The following is a 7,500-nucleotide window of genomic DNA, read 5'->3' as shown; positions in this document are numbered from 1 at the left end:
GGCTTGGCATAGTTACGAGGTTCCCGTTCTATTTAACTAACACTAACTGAAGCTAACCGGAAGCTTTCTTCTCATGCGACTCTTGGATCGAAAAGAGGCTGCTGGACTGGACCACGGCTGAAACTGCCAGGCACGGACTAAAAGCTTTTATCAGGGATTCCCGAGTCAAACGACTACCATACATAGCATAGAGCTGGAAGCTGCACTAGTGTACAGAGAAGACTGGATGTGAACACGGGCGGACATTGGCTATGTATGGGGCACTCACTAATCACTATTAGCAGGAAACAACTAGCAGAAAGAAAGATGAACGCACTTTCACTCCTTGCTCTTCAGCACGTACTCACACGAGGGACTCTCAAATCTCTATTTCAGACCATAATCTTTCGATCCCTTTACCGAAGTGATTTATAGCAGGGCTAAAAAATCATAGGGCTTCTTCTATTTTTAGTGTGAACTCACTTCTATTCTATATCAAGATAGGGGCTTCAGTACTTGGCTGACCGCCCGGTGGAAGACCTGGTTCTACCACACAAGGGCAGCTTTCGTAGTCCAGGATTATTTTCCTCATATGTAATTTCACCTCAATGTGGAAATGTCCGATCTTATTCCAAAATAGAAGGTCTTCATGAAGGTCTGTCTTGTTTCAGGAATATAGGTACCGAAGTTCAATAGCGGTAGGTACCAAGACTAGCTAGGCTGACCTTCCAGCCATACTCCATCCAATATCGAACGGAAGTGCTAAAGGTTTCATGTGATGCTGACCTCAATGAACCAGACCTCGAGAATTCGTTCATCCCTTCGCTCTGAGGCTTGGTCGAGTACTTGGCCACATGCATGAGTAGGCCTATTGCCGGGATGTCCCATTAAAAAGGCAGGTCCCATATTTGAAATACAAAAATAAGATCAGATAGCGCTCAAGAGGTTTTTCTCCATACGAGAAATCCTTCACTCGCAGGGAATTCAAATAGATGTGTTGAAGATCATCAAAGAAAGGAAAAAGACTGAATTCGATCCATCTCCTCCCTTTTCTTTAAACCAAGAGCTACTCCTCCCTTTTCTTTTTTTATGTAATTTCAATACGATTTCGTTTGTGTTCATGTTTTCAATTTAGAACCCCACGGAAGTGAATAGAAAAAAGAAAAATACCCCTGTGATACGCCTTCCTTTACCTATTTCTAGATTGATTGATGTTCAATGGAGGGAAACTTGCCATTCCTTCTTTCCTTTGAAATTGTACATTTTTTTGATTCTGAACTAATTGTATCCTTTTTGTTCCCATCGAGCTTTCTTGCCTAGTGACTAAGGATTTTCACACTTGTTGTGTCTATAAAAGATTTTCTCATAAAACACTAACAGAAGTGTTAGAGGGATTCACTTTCGATAAGAATCCAAAAGCAAGTTCCCTATACTACCTTCTTTCCCTCCTCTGTTTCTGTCTTTAAGAGGCAGTGCATCCGGCAGGAATCGAACCTACTTTTTGACCCATTTTGCCTTTCTAGGTTGGTGGGCGCTTTCACCATTCAGCCATGGATGCTTTAGCGAGTGAACTAGGTTTTTATTTGAGAGCGAACTAGGTTTTTAGTGGTATTCCTTCTCGAGCTTCTATTTCTTTCCCGTTAAGGGAGATTCGGGAAAAGATGAATAGGAAGACGTGTTTCCAGAACGGAACAAGATAACGGGTAGAGAAGGGGAAGTTAGCAAAGTTAGAACAAGATTGAATTGGGCATAGGAACATGTATTGATACCAGATCGCTAATGCCTCCCAGGTTGATGCGATGTATTCCACCAGTTGACTGAGACTTTATTATTGGTATATTCGATCTGGTCCAGCACGGATTGAAATAGGAGCGGTTCGACAGGAAGCTTTTGAAAACGCAGTGCACCCAGTAATAGGAACAAGATGAAATACAGAAGTTAAACGAGCATCACAACCCGAAGGTACCCACAATAGGCCTTCCCCGAAACCCCCCAGTCACTAACGTAACAAAGTTAGAAAAAGCACCAATTTCTGTACCGGTTCCGGAAGAGCGAAGAAAAAGGGGATGTTTGGTTAATGGGAACAAGGAACTGTTTATAGCTGTCGCGATATAAATAACTATACTCATCCGAGCCGCAAGGAAACATGTACATACGAAATACGAAGAATTTCCACCTTGTTGAAGATCTGGTTGGTGCTACCCGAAGATTTAAATGAATAAGCCATCGCTGTTAAGAACACCGAGATCCCATGAGAATTTTGCGCGTAGCTTTTTTGTCTTTGACATAAAAAAATAAGGTTGTAATAACGAAACTGACATTTTTATTTTCTTGCCTTGCAAGTGGAACAAGAAAGACCTATAATAGTTATTTTGATTCTATAAACAATCAAGGATTTCGCATGCTTTCCATGAATGACGGAATTCCCCTTGCTTAGTTTCGCTCCGCTCGTGCGTGGCACTCTTGCTTGCGGAGCGGCATATCGGAAAAAAGAAGGATTGACTTTCTATATACGGCCCGTCCCCTCTTACCTAACTAACAATTATGCTGCTCTCGCCTTTTGTAATCTTATCTTCAAAAAATGCACTACTAATTTTTACGGCCTCCTAGTCACCCTATCCACTCTCGTCCTGTTTCGTTCCCTTTCAGGGATGAGGAATATTTTCGATGATTTCTCCTCCGTAGGTGGAAAACGCGTGTGAGTAGAGTCTGTGCTTTGCTTTTGGGGGCACCGGCAAGAAGCTTCTCGGCCACCCTACTCTGACTTGATTAGCTACTAGTAACTAGGATCGTTCAAACAGTCAGTCAGCAATGCGTACTTCTTTCCTAGTTGAGTGGATCTGCGTAGCAGAGCCCAATCTTCTACCACAAGCTCTGACCTGACTTGTTGTACTTGATTCACCCACGTAAATAGACAACTTGGATAATAAAAGTCATCCCATAAAAGAGAAGTGAGTCCGCATGTCGGCAAATGATTTGGAATTGAAACTGGCTACAGAGGAAACCGAAGCCCTAACTCCCCATTATTTCTATCTTACATCGCCATCGAGCCCTAGCTGTAGAGTCACTGGTTTCTAATCGCAATGGATTTAATGTTTTCTTTGGCTTTTCCATTCGCTTCGTTCAACCCTGATCTGGATAGATAGCTCGGCTTCTATTAGCTGAGAATGGTTTTGTCAAGGAAAGGTTTCGCTATACAACAACAATGAACTCACTTCTGATCAAATTGGATTGGATTGGATGAATCGGTAATCTTTCTCTGTCTTGTGAGAGAGAGTCACTTGCTGTATGAGAGCGGGCGGGTGACATGCATTAAGCGAAATCAGTTGTTATGTTTTTGATCTTATTTGCGCGAGAAGACCCTTGACTGAGGAGACGTGTTTGGCTTGGATGATGCCGCTATGCTCCTATTCACTTTCAGAGACCGCTCTGAGTTTGCCGGTTTTGCGGCAACCCTTTCACTAAGAACATTTTAGCCATTAACGAAATGCCACTATTCCACAATGCTTCTTTGATTTATGTGTAGAAGCGGTAGTAGTGAAGAAAATGGAGGAGAAGAAAGAAAGCGATGTGACACGAGAATAGATCACATCCGGCAGCCAGCCATGCCATTAGATAGATCCGCTCTGAGTCTTCTGCAGGATGAGATCCGCTTGGTCTTGTGATAGGGGCTTGAGGAGGAAGAAGAGGGGATTTCTGAAAAAAAAGAATGAATCTCCTTATTTATAGGGAACAGGACGTGTGACTTCCTCAAACGAAACGAATGTGGCTTTCGTGATAAGGCAAATCCTTCGTTCGGTACAATCAACATATTGAATCTACGCTCGCTCGGCTCGGTGCTGAATGAACTCCTTCATTGATTCCGGGCTGCTCGTAGGGGGAATGTGAAAGCAAGCGTAGGAGATCAAAATGTGAGTCGAGTCCGATGGGTAAAAAGGGGAAGCAGGAAAGGGTTCTGATGTGAATTCTTCTGGTTTGTATATCTATCTCAGCCCTTGCTTGAAAACCTCAAAATTGACTTGCATCTTCCCTTATCACACTACACTTTCTCTTCCTTATTCCATTTCACTGAGCTAAGCAACACTTTTTCACGTATTCACCCGAGATATTATAGAAAATTGGTCATATTGGATCTGTCGTCTGTTTCTCGGATAGGAACTTGCTGCTGTCTTGGTTGGTTTGAGAGCCAGGCAACTGTCTATATATCCAAAACCGGAGGAGAGTTTGGGTTTGGATCACAGACGATCGGAGATTTTGGATTGAGATGGATGGTTGTGCTTGAAGTTACGAGTCGGGTAATGCTAAGTTGAATCGGCTGATCCGTTTCATCCTATTTCGGCAAAGGAAGTTGGACTTTAGTTAGCTAAAAAAAAAGTACCAGCAGCCTGTCTGTGCCCTTTGAGTCTATAGCCGCCAAATCTAAAGATTCCTTAAGTTGTCGTACGGCTTCTTTTTCTTCTTTTGTCAATGATCGGTGACAATGAATGCTACGAATGTTCGCTTCCACTAATGTCGTATAAGAATTGTGAGGTGCCCATAGCTTCCCGGAAAGAAGAAGAGTCATTGTCGTTTCCTGACCGATATGAATGCACATATTTACCCTCGCCTCGGGAAATACCACCAGTAGAGTCTGCAGAAGGTGTCGTTCAGGAGAGATGCTGGGCTCTAGATATGCGAGTGAGATACCTGCCCTCGGTCATGACCTGGGTTGAAGAAGGAATCTATGTTCTTGGAAGCAAAGAAAGAACTCCGGTATTCCAACCTTATCTTTTTGCTCAAAGAACGAATCAAACCCCTTGTCGAAGCCCTTTATGATATATAACCCTGGATCGAGTCAGATTTGGGGCGGCTGAACCCACTTAAGCTGAAGCCTTAGTAGATGTCGACGGAAAGGTGAGAAGAGCTGATCGAACCTACCAAGCAACGGTTAGTTGTGCGGTGTACATACAGGCTGGTTTCGCCATTAGCGATGAATTGGATTTATTAGTAAGGGAATGAATGAAGCGGACCGGAAAGAAGATGGATTTTGGAATAGAAAGAATTCCTCTTCTAGGTTTCTGCTTCAAGTAGTAAGCAAAGGATCCTACCTGCTAATGGTTGAAGACCTTGGCGGCCTCTAGTTCTTCTATCTAGTTTTTTAGCCTAGCGCGAACGAATAAGCTTAAACAAATGGTTTCTTTGGCAACGGTTTTTTCTAGTTGATTTGTCCTTATATATATTAGCCGTAGTGTAGTTTAATAAACTGCTCATAGCTCTTATCATTCCTTTATCCATGCATAGACTGGGAATCTATTAGCTCTTAGCTCTGGCACTTTCTTCTTCTTTATTTGCCGTTGCATTCAATAGCCTATTTGAAGTTAACAAAAGCTTTATTAGCTAGCTCTATGAAATACGTATATCTTCTTGGCTATCTAGGCTATCCTCTACAGGCTTTTTCAACCTATAAGCAGACCTTTGTATACACCCTTGTAACTGAACTAGCTATTCACAAAGAAAGGTCTATACCGTACATATACCAACTACGCACCCCTTGTATACTTCTTTTTCCTTCTCCCGTGCTTCAAGTTCTGCCCCGGCTCACTCCTCTTTCCAGCAATCTATGTGGGAAGCACTCGTTCAAAGTAAGTTGAGATTCAAAGCGTTCCCGTAAGCTAGTAAGTCAATCAAAGCTATAACTCTATTTGTTAGTTTCAGGAAACTGGTACATATTTCAAATAATATATATATATATATATTATTTGGTATTTACCAATTTTAGACTAAGCATAAATTCATTTGGAAAGAAAAGGGAAATCCCATGAAATAAAGGATTTTTACTACGTTACCCTCAAAAAGAAGAGGAAGACAAACTAGCCAAGAGACAGAAAAAGGTAGAGACCAACCACCGAAACAAGGGAGTAAGGGCTAGGGGGATATGGGCCAAGAAAGGTCCGATGTATCGGTCAGCTATACCTAATCCTTCACTCAAAAACGCATCACACCCTTTGTAGGTTCAAGCCGAAGTCAAGCATGATCACCTACTGCAAACTCCAAATATCGTGGTCGGCGTACCTGGTCCTGAACTGCTTTTAATCTAGAATAAGTGGAATCTTATCGGCACTCTCCTTCATCTTCTGTGGCCCCGTCGGTCGGTACGTGCCAACCCCAACAAATCGGGGTACGACAAAGGTTCCCGTAGAGTGCTTCGAAAGGTGCCATTCCGATGCTAGAGTGATAGCAGTTGTTGTAAGCAAACTCGGCTAATGTATCTCTATGCCTATTTAGTAGGCCTTCTCATTGATGCTCTTCGGGCCGATTGTATGGGATGTGTTCTGGTGTACAGTGGGAGATGCAAGGATATCGATTGAAGTTTGATTTGTTGGCCATGGAGTTGGGAGCATATGATGTAGTCCTAGGAGTAGACTGGATGAGGAAATTCCCTATTATTTCAATAAGTCTTTCCGTTGGTTGTAACTAATCACGTACCCGCTGCTGCGGGATTCCTTTTACCTAACCAGGATTGCAGTAAAGATAAACAACGTTGGGCCTGCCTGCTTGTTCAGCACCACCCATTCCCATGGGAATATATGGGTTTTTCGGTCCAGTGGGAGGATCATTTTCCTTGGAAGGTAATTTTCCCAACCAATAAGTATTGGGCTCCCAAGTAAACAAAGCGAAGGATCAAGTAACCAACATGTTGCGGAGCAGCCAAGTAAACCCAGAAATGACTCAAGTAATCCAAGGGCAGAGCAACGTAATCCAACGGAGGGGCTACGTGATCCAACAGAAGAGCTACGTAAACAAGGAACACATGAACCTGCTAAGGATCCACTCCACCTGCCAAGTGGACCAATCACAAGAGCTCGGGCCGAGAAATTCAATGAAGTAATCCATATGCTGATTCAGCAAGCCAAGCATTGGAGTTGGTATTCCAAGTTTCTTGAATAACCTAGCTGTCTGAAACTCGCCAATGGAATTCTGTGTAATCCTCCGGTCTACATGGTGTAGGTAAAGGGCAAAAAAAAGTCGCTAATTAGTGGCACTGAAGTATGCACCCGGCGTGTAAACTTCTTCTTTTTATTTACCAATGTCGCTATCCGACTGATCATCCTTTGAGACCACGGAGAACATCAGAGAGAAAGATACGTCACCTAAAAAAAATTGACACCCTGACTTATATGAGCCTGGCCTTTTGTGGGAGAATGCTGAGTCCTTCCCAAAATCTCCTGGATCAACGAAAGATCTGGATAACGCTAGGTTGTGATACTGATGTCTGATTTTACTCATATACATCCGATAGTGAAGGCCGTGAAGTTTGAACAGCCTCACTTAACCCTGGTTCGGTAACCTTTCTAGCGCCCAGGTATCCATGACCTGTAGATAGAGGCCCACTTTCCATTGGATACTCCGAATAAAAGAAGAAGTAGTTACCTAATCATGGGTCTATACGTAAGATCTCCTTGCGTAGAGGTTAAGGCCAGACGGATTACTGAAATGTAGTTTTACTAACGTTTCCTCATCGACTGCGAGAGTTTGTGGTGT

General features: G+C 43.0%; 1 pseudogene; it reads right to left on the bottom strand.

The window, feature by feature from the left end:
• Nucleotides 1–1,619: 1,619 nt before the first annotated feature.
• On the bottom strand, nt 1,620–2,206 carry LOC125518835 (annotated as a pseudogene).
• Nucleotides 2,207–7,500: the final 5,294 nt, after the last annotated feature.

Source organism: Triticum urartu, chromosome 7 (assembly GCF_003073215.2).
Source record: "Triticum urartu cultivar G1812 chromosome 7, Tu2.1, whole genome shotgun sequence".
In the NCBI taxonomy this organism is placed as follows: Eukaryota; Viridiplantae; Streptophyta; class Magnoliopsida; order Poales; family Poaceae; genus Triticum; species Triticum urartu.
The sequence above is the reverse complement of the archived record's forward strand: the minus strand, read 5'-3'. Positions and strand labels throughout refer to the sequence as shown.